This window comes from Lepisosteus platostomus, unplaced genomic scaffold, assembly GCF_059453375.1.
Source record: "Lepisosteus platostomus isolate fLepPlt1 unplaced genomic scaffold, fLepPlt1.hap1 Scaffold_47_H1, whole genome shotgun sequence".
NCBI classification, from domain to species: Eukaryota; Metazoa; Chordata; class Actinopteri; order Semionotiformes; family Lepisosteidae; genus Lepisosteus; species Lepisosteus platostomus.
In genome coordinates, this window is record NW_028291667.1 from 31,256 (window position 1) to 44,703 (window position 13,448).

A 13,448-nucleotide genomic window follows, 5' to 3' on the forward strand; every position below is an offset into this window, starting at 1 on the left:
CATGTCTCAGTTTTTCCAATGTAAACATCATCACCGCTAAAGAAGATGGCGCAGAAGGCTCCACAGTCGAAACGTTGTGCTTCTTTTCTTCTCTTTTCAGCATGGAGTAAACCTTTGCTTGATCCTTTGCAGCCTAAGCATGCTGACGCAGCTACCTTTCTCTTAACGCGCCTCAATCATTATTCACCAAAACGATCAGCAGAATAATTCACTTTGTGGTGATGTCACTCCTCTGCTTCACAAATGTCCTTAGTGACGGGCCATTTCTTTCTGCCATTTTTACGGAGCGGTTATGGATTGCTCCATCATTTCCCTCTTACTTTCCATCACTAGATTGAAAAAAAAAACAGAAACAGGCTGACAGGACGACAATCAAATTGCAAAAACTCATCAAAGCACTCGATAGAGTATTTGAATCCACAAGTAGCTACAGATGCAGCCATTCAAAATGGGTGAGGTATTTCACGGCAAACCGCGACACGCCCACCGGGGTATCACGCGGTATCACGTGTGTCACGTGACTAGCTATCCGGCGTCGCCTTGTAAAACCGCCAGGGGGAGCTTAACCTCTCATGTACAGCATTCGAGCCTTTAATTTTGAACTGTGTATCACAGCATGTTAATCATCAGTCATTCAAATGTTGGTATATTTTATGAAAGCAAGATTGCTCAGTTGGACAAAAGTACACAACCTACCTTTATCAGAAATATTTATGCATCAAAGCCTTTACTGAAGATATTACTAATAGTATTAATAATGGATGACTTTGGACAAGCTGTATACTCAAAGTATAATTTCTTTAGCACATTTGTACAAGCACTTGGAATCTGTCCAAGCCATACTTTGTCAGGCATTTTGTTTTACTTCAACGGGGCATAAAAACTTCCTTGCTTTTAACAGGGCGTTTCATAATTTCTACTACGAGAATGATTTAAAATGCGACACCTATCATTCAACTAGAGCTTAAAATATCACAAGGAAAAATACACACCGGTATTCCATTTCTCCCTAAACATTGTAAGCTTCGAAGTCTTTAACTAACGTGATACCGGATACGTCAACAAGCATACTTTTAGAATTTGATTAAAAGGGAATATAATATGGAATCGCGTATCTCAAGAATTTAATAACGGTATGATTATATCCGTGTACTGCGGCAGAACTGTGTAGGGCTGTTTCGCCTGCTTGATCATGCGAGCTGTCTTGTAGCCTACTGGTCTAGGTGCATGACTACCAACTGGTAGGTTGTGTGTTCGAATCCAGCTGCTGCTGGACTTTTCATTTTTATTTATTTATTTTTTAATCGCGTAACATAAACATATTACCGTATGCAAACTGTACTGTATACAATATGTATATGTTTATTTAATGTCTTAACTGTGCCCGTTTAATTGAATTAAAAAAAAAAATATTTAACACGAACATTAAGCTGTTTACATCTTCCGCCTGAGAACAGTCACCCGTTGCTACCCAACGCAGAATGATGATTGGCTGACACTATCTGACACCCCTCTGATTGGAGAAAAAAGACGTGCTGGTGTGCTATACCAGGAAGAGGATTTCTTTCTATTCAAAACGTGTATTTTAAAAGTTTAAGAAGTAAAAACCTTACAGCGTACACAGATTTCTAAACTGATCAGGATCGTTATCTTTGTCTTATGCATAATAATGTTCACCGCTCTGTCCAGCAAATTAATAATAAACTTTATTTTATATAGCGTTTTAAACAAATAAGTAATTAGATTGCTCATAAACCTAATCACTTGCTTTTTCTTTTTATTTAGGCTCAGATTTCAACTATAGATCGTATTATTAATAACCATAATAACAACCAACCAACAAAAACAACCATATAAACATAATGGTGGTGCTGGACCTTCCAGTTTTATTTATTTATTTTTTAATCGCGTAACATAAACATATTACCGTATGCAAACTGTACTGTATACAATATGTATATGTTTATTTAATGTCTTAACTGTGCCCGTTTAAGTATTGAATATTCATATCTAATTTTACCACTGAAGGGAAATCTTAACATAAACATACAGTATATGGCTGGTCTCGGTACTTTAAAGAAAAAAATACACACCAGTATTCCATTTCTCCCTAAAGCTTCGAATGAAACCACTAAATAAAGACATAAATATAGAAATCTTAAGATTTGTTTTATTTAATGTTGGTAGCAGGATGAACTGTCAGAGTGTATATTTTGTCGCAAAGTTGCTACAAGATGTTAACAGTGAAAAAGGTATTTAGAAATGAGTTATTTGAAGATGAAAAAGAAAACATACACGAAACATGGTTTCATTACGACCAGAATCGGTCTTGAGATATTTTTAACTTGATTTACAGTATTTGAGAGGTATGTCTTAACACCGATACTACAGTGCTTAAGTACTGCTCACGTATATGTTTCTAGGTTTATATTATGCATTTCATACGGTCAAATTACTTTTGAGCAACTAATAAGAAGCGCGAAACGGTATGCGTTTTAGTTTCGTTTTGTGCTGGAACCCGTGGATTGATTAGAGATATCAAGTACATACAAGTCATTTTTTAAATGTTGTAGTTCGTCTTGAAAAAATGTTACGAGTACATCATCTATCAACAATTACACAGGTTCTGTTTCCATATTGCGGATTTTGGTTAGGTACAGTATTATCAAATCCAGTGGCGCTGTGTGTTACTTTACTGAGTCACAATCTGTGATTGAAACCTGTAAAACCGGTTTAATTCGTCACAGCCAGCACTCTTCAGGTGTGAGGGTCTTCTGCTCAGAATGAAACGCTAAAATGTTTGTGTATATTCTAATGGTAGTAGGGGCAGGGTGTGGGGGAACAGGTTTGTTCTTCACACCTGAAACATTTTCTCTGAAAGGATTTTCTTCGAAGTTTAACCGATCTTGTTACAGCATGTTACAGTTTACTATTATTAACCATATTAATTTTAAGTGCTTAATGTAAAATCTTGTAAAAATATATTTTCATTGTTCAAATATACATTAATATACATTAAGTCTGACTATCATATAATAAGTTAAATACAAAACTAAAGAAAAAAATAGGGTTAAATATAATTCAAAATATTTTGCTAACAATGTTAACTGTTTATGAATAATAAAATGTATTAACTAAGGAGTAGGATGGCACAGTTGTTAGTATGTTTTTTGTTTTGTTTCTTTTTCAGAAATACAACAGTAGTACCTGATGTCTCAGTGGCTTTCAAAATTAAATTATGCATGTAAACCTGTGAACTAGAAAGATAACTAAGATTTTAATACTAATTAAATGACCGCGGGCACTTCCCACCCCCTCTACATTCTCAGAGTAGAACAGACTAACCTTCTAATGAAAGACGGTCCACCCCCCACGGACAGGAAAAGTGCCCACAGGCACTTAAACTTAATATGGTCAGTAACGGTAAACAGTAACATGGTAAGAAGGAGCACGTACAAACGTTTTCGAAATAACCACATGTAAGACTCTGATCCTAAAAATGTTTAGGGAGAAAGTGGAATACTGGTGTGCTTCCAGAAGAATCAGTATGGCTCAGAGATTAAATAAAACTTCACAGACATTAACGAAGAGCATAACGCGTGTACTGTATACACTGCAAGTACTGTACAACCCAACTCTCTGCAGGAGTGCTGGCTGTGACGAATTGAACCGGTTTCACGGGTATTTTCAAAGTAGGAGGCGAGATTTCCAGCGAAAGACACCCCCTCAAAAACCCAGTAAATACAGTACTTACTAGTTAAAGGCTAGGCTCCCGACTACGGCGAAAGGAACCCTTCTTTCATTAGAAGACAATGAACATATTTTAGCCCTGAATGAATTAATAGCAAACATGGTTTACATAAAAGACATTTTTCCAAGAAAGTTTAGCCTTTGTCACTAATGAAACCACTAAATAAAGACATAAATAGAAAAATCTTAAGATTTTTAAAATACATGACTTTGCTAAAATTTATTTGAAAATAAAAACAATTACAACCGCCAGGGGAAAGAGAGAACAGGGGAGGGATGTTGGTTTTGCATAAGGGGCGGGGCTATGGAAAGTAGGTATGTTTGGGAATGTGTAGTTACATGTTCTGGCTGTTTGTGAATTATCGTTGTTGAGTATGGAGTGTTGAGGTATTGATTTTGTGTAATGCTTTATGTTGAAAATTGAGGTGGATTTTGTTTATGATAAACAGGATAAACTGGGATGGGAGGAAGGTTTGGTTTTGCATAAGGGGCGGGATTATGATAATTGGAGGACTTTGCGAGTGTAAAATGGTTTGATTATTTGATTTTGTATTGTGGTTGTTATCTATGTTTTTGGTTGGTATTATGTTTATATGGTTGTTTTTGTTGGTTGGTTGTTATTATGGTTATTAATAATACGATCTATAGTTGAAATCTGAGCCTAAATAAAAAGAAAAAGCAAGTGATTAGGTTTATGAGCAATCTAATTACTTATTCGTTTAAAAAGCTATATAAAATAAAGTTTATTATTAATTTGCTGGACAGAGCGGTGAACATTATTATGCATAAGACAAAGATAACGATCCTGATCAGTTTAGAAATCTGTGTACGCTGTAAGGTTTTTACTTCTTAAACTTTTAAAATACACGTTTTGAATAGAAAGAAATCCTCTTCCTGGTATAGCACACCAGCACGTCTTTTTTCTCCAATCAGAGGGGTGTCAGATGGTGTCAGCCAATCACCATTCTGCGTTGGGTAGCAACGGGTGACTGTTCTCAGGCGGAAGATGTAAACAGCTTAATGTTCGTGTTAAATAATTTTTTTTTTAATTCAATTAAACGGGCACAGTTAAGACATTAAATATACATATACATACTGTATACAGTACAGTTTGCATACGGTAATATGTTTATGTTACGCGATTAAAAAATAAATAAATAAAAATGAAAAGTCCAGCAGCAGCTGGATTCAAACACACAACCTGCCAGTTGGTAGTCACGCACCTAGACCAGTAGGCTACAAGAAAGCTCGCATGATCAGGCAGGCGAAACAGCCCTACATAGCTCTGCCGCAGTACACGGATATAATCATACCGTTATTAAATTCTTTAGATACGCGATTCCATATTATATTCCCTTTTAATCAAATTCTAAAAGTATGCTTGTTGACTCCGGTATCACGTTAGTTAAAGACTTCGAAGCTTACAATGTTTAGGGAGAAATGGAATACTGGTGTGTATTTTTTTCTTTAAAGTACCAAGACCAGCTATATACTGTATGTTTACGTTCCAAAATTAATATCGTTTATGGCCTTCACACGCGTTACAGTATGCTCCTATTCTTTTTATGCTCAGCTACTAAGATTTCCCTTCAGTGGTAAAATTCAATATCTACAACGGGCACAGTAAAGACGTTTACAGTAAGTCTTTCTACGACAGACCAACGGACCACGAGTGCCCCTGTCGGTCAACCAATCACGCACCCCGGTATCGCGTGTCATCTTACCTGCGGTACGTGTCTGTACCGCTTACTTTGAATGGCTGCATCTGTACGAGCAACTTTGTCCTGGCTTGCATGAAAGTCGGAAAATGTCAAAAAGAAAAAGATGGTGGCTTTTGCATATTCGTTCTTTTATTTTTAGTTCGTTGGCTCTTCTGTCCACTGTCCTCCTGCCTGGCTCTTGACCTGTGACTGTCTGAACGCACACAGTAAAATTTCATGTGGGGGATTTGTCCTGAGCCTCTGTGAAAGACCCACCCACCCCTATAAATAACTGCTCTAGAAACACATGAATGCAAAACTAAACCACAGCTTAAAGAGGAGCTTGTCATGACCGCCAGGCAGTTAAGACCAACTCATAAGCGATCTAATCAGCACCAGCAGTGGGTGATTATTAACAAACGCCGCCGCACGAGTTAACCCACCTGCACACACTCCACCGTGCGGTATGCAGTGCTATTTTTACCATCTTTACCTGCTTCCCGCTGCTCGGTATTGAGTCTACTCCTTGAGAGCTCTACCTGGCGTTTTTCCATTACCTCGTTTATTCTGGATATTGGACTCCCCTTCTGCCTTTTCGACTTTGGACCTCGCCTCTCACCTCGGACTGTTTGCCACCAGTGTTCTCCCTGGATTACGACTTACCTTACGCCTCTTGACCACGAAACAAAGCAAAGCAGAGCAAAACAAAACGAACAAACGAAAACCCTCACGTCCCGCACTTGCATATAACGCCGTTACGTGCCCAAGCGGTATTGTATGTCATCCTAGCACTGCACCCCGGGGCGTACGGTATATGGGAACGAGCACACGCCATGAATCGTCTCGAATCACTCCCTACAGCTGTAAGGCGCTTTGAAGCGTGCACCCCCAACATTCTTCTTTGCGCATCTGTGAAAGGTAAACTCTTGAGCAAACTCTGAACCAGCTCTAAGGAAACTAATCCGATTAGACGTTACTTTGACTCATCCTTTAAGGGACCCTTGTTAATTGGAGAAATCAATGATTTCGAATGAATTCTGTATGCGTTAAAAGACAGCTATACACAGAAAACATGCAGGACACTGCTCATGATGTTTCCCGAGCCGAAACACAGTGCGTTTTTCCAAGCCATTTGACAAAGCCCGCCCACTGAAAACTGCAGCAGATCGTGTAAAGGCGTTCAACTTTGTAACTACTGCACGCACAGGAAGCAGAATAAATTCCTCTTTTCAAACTGTCAAAGGTATGCTGCAGGACATCGCACAATCTCTTTTGAACGGGGACAAACGATTTCTTATGGGGCGCAGTAAGTACAGACGTTTATAAAGCTCCACTCATGCCGACGATGCAGCATGAAGAAGCGCAACCTAACGTTTGACAGACAAAAGCCGGGGGCCGCTACGAGCAATATGAAATCAAACTGACAGCACACGGCGTTTCGCGCTGACTCAAAAGTGATCTCGACAGACGCTGTTCTCTGCATAACGCTGAAAGAGCTAAAGAGCGTTTCTGTTGAAACGTAACAAGCTCGTTTCTTTCTATCATGATGTCACCATGACAAAATCTGTCTTTAAACACCTTGCTCAGTCTCTGACGAGACTGTCAAAAATTGCTTTCGCCGATTGTATTGCAAACCGGCGGAAGGGGGGTATTGGGAAAAGTTTTCAACTAGTAATAATCGCGCCTCGGCTAAACCTCACAGGCTACGATACTGCCACTGCGCAAAGCTGACGGTTGCCAGGAAACCGCGGGGATCCTACGGAAATCGTTATCAATCGTCTCATGGCATGTCGTTGCTGTAACGCTTCATATTTGTCGTCTTCTTCTTCTAGCTTGAGGTTTTGAAGAATTTCATGACAGACAAGGGCAACGTCGGAAACAAAGGCCGTTGTGAGAAAACCGTTGCTTATTTTCAGCAGCAGGAATACAACCCTTTAAATACAAGATGACAGAACAATGACGAAGGGCATGCCGGGAGGAACTCATGCACTACAGAGGAAAGGGGGCGGGCACGTACAGTTCACATTCAAGCCACAAGTACTCTTCTCGGATGTTGCATAAACAAATCCTAACGTCCTGAAAGCATTGCAGCATGTTTGTGTCCCACTTCCCGTGGTTGCACGACGACTGACACGAACGGACAAACACAATCTGTGGCGTTTAGAGTGACATAGTCTTGCAGGCATCGTGCTGTCTCACTGCAATACTATACCGCTGGAGGAAACAGCCCGGGTTCGATGAGCCTTGGAATGTGACTTGGAAAGTGAAGCCTTTTGAAAGAGGTAAAACACTGCTCAAAGGAACTGAGGGAGAATCTTACAGGGGATTCTGAGCAGTGTCTAAATAAATAAATTCTTCAGCGTCCGCGGATGGCATTTTGCAGCTGGAAACAGATGTCGACGCTTTTTGAACAGAGCACCAAAAAAGCGTCTTTTTTGAAGGTACAGGTATTGAGCATTGGTGGTTCAGTGGAAGAATTCTTGCCTGCCAAGTAAGAGGCTCGGGTTCGATTCCTGGCCAATGCAGTGGCTTTTGCATGCTCACCACTATACCACCAACACACGCCCACAGGATCCCAGCAGGACACCACCAGAGAATGATCACGATTTCGGAAGCTGTCTCCGGGACGTTCTGATTCCACACATCCTGAATAAATCATGATATTGTTAGTTGCTGTAGCTAGACGTTCAAATGAGTTTCATGGCCAGATGGACTGTTTCCTCCAGCGGTATAGTATTGCAGTGAGACAGCACGATGCCTGCAAGACTATGTCACGCTAAACGCCACAGATTGTGTTTGTCCGAATTTGAACTTTCACAAAATCATGCTAGCAGACAAATGCGCCTCAGAGGACTTAAGGCTGGCTTCAAGTTGGAATGATAAAGTCTCCCCGTCCGGTTAGGAAAAGGGAACTTTGTTAGACAGAAAGAAGGAAGTAACAATAACGGAGAATTGTGTGCAAGGATTTTAGAAGCTGCGCAGCCCTGCAGTTTCAATAGCCCTTTTATTCGTGTTAGATGCTGGAATTGCCTATTTTTGACGCTCTTACGAATGCGATGTCAACGAAAACAGAACAAAGCACAAAAAAACCCTCAAGCCCTGCAGTTGGATAGAATGCCGTTACACGTCCAAGCCGTATTTGACTTCATCCTACCATTGCAACACGGGGCGTATATGGAAACGAACACACGCTACGAATTGTCTCTAATCAGTCCCTACAGTTGTAAGGCGCCTGGAAGCATGCACCCCCATCATTAATCTTTGCACATCTGTGCAAGGTAAACTCTGGAGCAGTCTTTGAAACGGCTCAAAGGAAACACGTGATTGATTCCATGTGCATCTGGTGTTCATTTCTTATTTACATTTAATTCAAGGGAAAGGCTTGGGTCAGTTTCAGACGGCCTCCAACAGCGAGATTCAAGCGCCCCACCTTCAGCCCAATCTGCGCCACCAGAACGCCAACGGCTCCTCTGCTCTCCGGGGTGCGGTTGTGACCCCGTAACCGAAAGTGTTGGTGGCAGACAAATGGAGACTAACAGGTGACGTCCTAGGACATGACTACATTGTGACACTCGGTGGGGATGGTGACCATTGCTTGGAAAAGAGTGCGAGGCCCCTTTAGAAAAACATTTTGTTAACAGGCATTCTGCCTCAGCCTAAACACCTATAGCTTGAAAAGCGCATGCTATTAGACAGGCACCTCTGCAAGACCTTAAGAGTCTCTTAAACTAGTGATAGTAAGGTGTTCCCAATGGGCGATGTTCGGCTTTCAAATCATCTCTCCTTGGAAGCGCCGAGATGCAGCTGTTTAAGGCTTAGAAGCAGCTGACTGTTTCACTACCTAGCTGATCACTGTCAGTCAGGGAGCTCAGAGGTGAAAAGCCTGTCTGAGAGACAATTCGCCGTCGATCAGTTCAATATGTTCCGTACCAGCTCGGCGCACCTGAGATCATCTTGGTAGCCGTGTAGCTCAGATGAGCGAGAGCGTGTGTGTGTGTACCACCGTGATTGGATGCCGGTCCTTCTCAGGTCACAGTAAACCTTCTGCTGCCTAACTTCCCTTATTTTTGGGGATCCCTTTGAAAAAGCAAAGGAAAAAAAAACTGGCTCTTCATCAGCGTGATCAACCTCACCCAGTGTGGCGCAGTGGCCTAATGGCTAAGGCACTGGCACTCTAAGCCAGGGATTGTGGGTTCGAGTCCCATCTGGGTTGCTCCTGTCCCCTTTTGAGAGTACAAATGTCCTTGCAATTTGCGAAGCTGCAACCCCACCTTACTCAGTGAGCGTCTCTGCTTTTCTCTCACATACAGTTGGGAGAAAAACTTTTGTAAACAGCCCTTCGGAATGATGTGGATTTCTGCATGAATGGCTCCTAACATGTGATCTTATCTTTATCTTAGTCATAATAATCAATAAAGAGAGTCTGATTTAACAAACAACACACGCCCAACATTTGACATTGCTGTTTTAACAAATGTTTTAAACAATCAAGGTCATTGATGGAAAAAGTACGTGAACCCTTATATTAAGGAGCTAGTGGAACCTCCTTTATTGACAAAAACCTCAACCCCCACTTTCTGTAGCGGCTGGTCAGACCTGAGCAGCGGTTAGGAGGTATTTTGGCCTATTCCTCTATGCAAAACTTTCAGTTCATGTATATTTTTGGGATGTCTTGCGCTGAACGGCCTGCTTCAGATCATGCCACAGCACTTCAATGGGATTGGGGTCAGGACTCTTACTTGGCCATCCCAAAATACGGAATTTCTTCTGTTTCAGCCACTCTGTTGTTGATGTACTCCTTTGTTTTTGTCATGCTGCATGACCCAGCGTCTTTCGAGTTTTAGATCACAGGCAGACACCCTGAAATTCTGCTGTAGAATTTCCTGATACATCTTGGAATTCATCGGTCCCTCGATGATTGCAAGCCCTACAGCCTCCGCCATGCTTCCCAGGTGGGATGAGGTTTTGGAGTTGGTATGCAGTGTTTTGTTATCTCCAAACATAACGCTGTGCACATTTACCAACAAGTTCAACTTTTGTCACGTCTGTCCACAGAACATTGTTCCAGGAGTTGCTGTGGAACATCCATGTGGTCTTTAGCAAACTTGAGAGGGGCAGTGGTGGTTTTTTTGTTGGGGAGATCAGTGGTTTCCTCCGTGGTGACCTCGGATGATCACCACTCCTGTTCAGATTTCTTCTTATGGTGGACTCATGAACACAGACGTAAGACAAAGTCAACCACCTGTTCGCTAGATCCCATCCCCACTCAGCTAGTCAAAGATTCCCTCGAAGGACTGGCAGGACCTATAATTAGTATGATGAATGCATCGCTTGCGTCAGGCGTTGTACCTGATCAATTTAAGGTAGCAGTTGTTAGACCGCTCCTTAAGAAGTCAAATTTGGATCCACAAGTTCTTAACAACTACAGGCCTGTCTCAAAGGTCCCATTTCAATCTAAAAGTCTTGAGAGAATAGTTGTTGCCCAACGTCAATCGTATCTGGATTCAAATAATATAATTGAGAAATTTCAGTCTGGTTTCTGAAACTGCATTAACGAGAGTCGTAAATGATATTCTCTTAGCTACTGATGCAGGGAATGCAACAGTGCTTGTGCTTCTAGATCTTAGAGCTGCCTTTGACACGGTTGACCTCTCTGTTTTGTTACACAGGCTTGAGTTTGAGGTTGGCTTATCTGGAACCGTCCTTCAGTGGTTTACTTCACATTTTACTCATCGTTTTCATTATGTTCAAATATCTAATAATTGTACTGCTTCATCAACGTCACCAGTTCAATTTGGGGTACCAGACGGATCAGTGCCGGGACCAATATTGCTCTCTCTCTCTACATGCTGCTGCTAGGTAGGATAATACGAAAAAATAATATGAACTTCCATTCATATGCTGATGACACTCAAATAAACATTTTGTTTACACCAAACGACAACTCTTCTATTATCACTTTAGTTAAATGCATTAATGAAGGAAAGACTTGGATGTGTGAAAACTTTTTGTTACTCAACTCTGAGAAAACTGAGGATCTGTTGATCGGAGGCAACAATACTGATAGGACTACTATAACTTCAGCACTTAACTCAGAGGATTTAAACATTTGCCTCAAAGAGACAGCACGTAACCTAGGCGGCATATTAGACACAAGGCTCTTAACAACTTGCATTGTTAAGTGCCTTGGGACAACCTTGTTGTGAAAGGCGCTATATAGAAATACATTGATTTGAACTGAATTGACAATGTAAAATGTTGTGTGTTGTTTGTTAAACAAGACTGTCTTTATTTATTATTATGCGTCAGATGAAGATCAGATCACATTTTAAGAGCCATTCATTTAGAAATCCAGATCATTCGTGTTTTAAAAGTCGCGGGAAAAGCGAAACGGGTGCTTTTCCTTTGTTGCGCAGACACACGACGACACCGTAGGCGGCAGGACTTGAAGCTTCGCGGGGAGACCCCGACGGCTTTCTAATCCATCGCCCTAACCACTCGGCCACGGCTGCAGCACGCGCTGCCTTCTTGATACAGTCTAACATAGAGTGCCGGGCGGCGGCGGAACCCTTTTTCAAAGTCGCTTTCGGTTTAACAACAACAAAAAAAAATTTCACAAAATGCATGCTAGCAGACAAATGCGCCTCGGAGAACTTAAGGCTGGCTTCAAGTTGGAATGATAGTCTCCCCGTCCGGTCAGGAAAAGGGAACTTTGTTAGACAGAAAGAAGGAAGTAACAATAACGGAGAATTGTGTGCAAGGATTTTAGAAGCTGCGCAGCCCTGCAGTTTCAATAGCCCTTTTATTCGTGTTAGATGCTGGAATTGCCTTTTTTGACGCTCTTACGAATGCGATGTCAACGAAAACAGAACAAAGCACAAAAAACCCTCAAGTCCTGCAGTTGGATAGTTGGATAGAATGCCGTTACGCGTCCAAGCCGTATTTTCAAGACGTGATTCCCTGAGTCAAAAAAATTTGTAAGTTCTTTGGATGATCTGTGGACCGATCTTTCACGATGAAGAATTCCTTAAGAAGAATAGATCTCGGCCCACCATCCCAATGCCTCCCTCAAAACAGCAACCTCCCACTGCCCTTAGTCTGCAAGGCAGTCCTTTCAAGTGCGATGATGACGCCGGGACCTTCGTTGCCTATTGTACGAGCTGAACTTTTGTGCTCATCAATTCAACGCTCTTTCCATCAACTCATCTTGTCTTTTGACGTTTCGTGTTTTGTGCTCCTTTGACTATCGGCATATCGGGTGACTGCAAACACTGAAGTTCTTGCTTACGGAGTGTGGAACAGTGTTTTCAAGTGATCGCTGTTCTGTCATGTTGACGCCGAGTGAATCTTTCTTTGGCAACATGGGCAGGCTGACAGCAAAAGTAATGGCAAATTTCTTGACTTATTTCTGAATGTGAATGTTCTTTAGAAAAGGGATGCGGCGTTGCTTCTCCCCCGTGTAAAGGTCACGCATTCCAGACGTGGTTATGAGCGAACAGTTGCCGCAAGTGTTTGAAAAGAGCAAGAGAGGAAGCAGCCCTGCCCCGTGTGAGGATCAAACTCAGGACCTTCAGATGAAGAGACTGACACGCTACCAACTACGCCAACGAGGCCAGCTGCAGTGCACAGCCGGAAAGTTTGCCTCATATGGATTTCAGTCGCCCGTTCCCTAATCTTTAGACGCCCTCTGCTGGATGTTGCATTTGCCTTTTGATCTCACCGATACTTTTTTGGTCTGTTTCTGTTGCGAGTCCGTTTTTCAGATCTCACCTAGCACAAGTCTCTCTGGCTGAAGTGGCCTCTCTGCTTCAGCATCGTGACCTCACTCAGCCATTAAAAACGTCACTCGGACTTCTGACATGCTGACATGAAATGTCAAGAGAGAGTGGCGGAGACGCTTAAGGCAGAGAGAAGATGAAGAGGGGGCGTGGCTGCGAAATGATTGACAGCTGCATGACGCTCTCCATGCAAGGTGTGACCACAGGCTAAAGGACACCT

The 13,448-nt window shown here is 41.9% G+C and overlaps 2 non-coding genes across 2 annotated transcripts; both read right to left on the minus strand.

The window, feature by feature from the left end:
* Positions 1-7,037: 7,037 nt before the first annotated feature.
* Positions 7,038-7,179, minus strand: LOC148633316 (U4 spliceosomal RNA). Its single transcript, XR_015933960.1, has one exon. It is a non-coding gene; the product is annotated as a U4 spliceosomal RNA (small nuclear RNA).
* Positions 7,180-12,990: 5,811 nt separating this feature from the next.
* On the minus strand, positions 12,991-13,063 carry trnak-cuu (transfer RNA lysine (anticodon CUU)). Its single transcript has one exon. It is a non-coding gene; the product is annotated as a tRNA-Lys (tRNA).
* Positions 13,064-13,448: the final 385 nt, after the last annotated feature.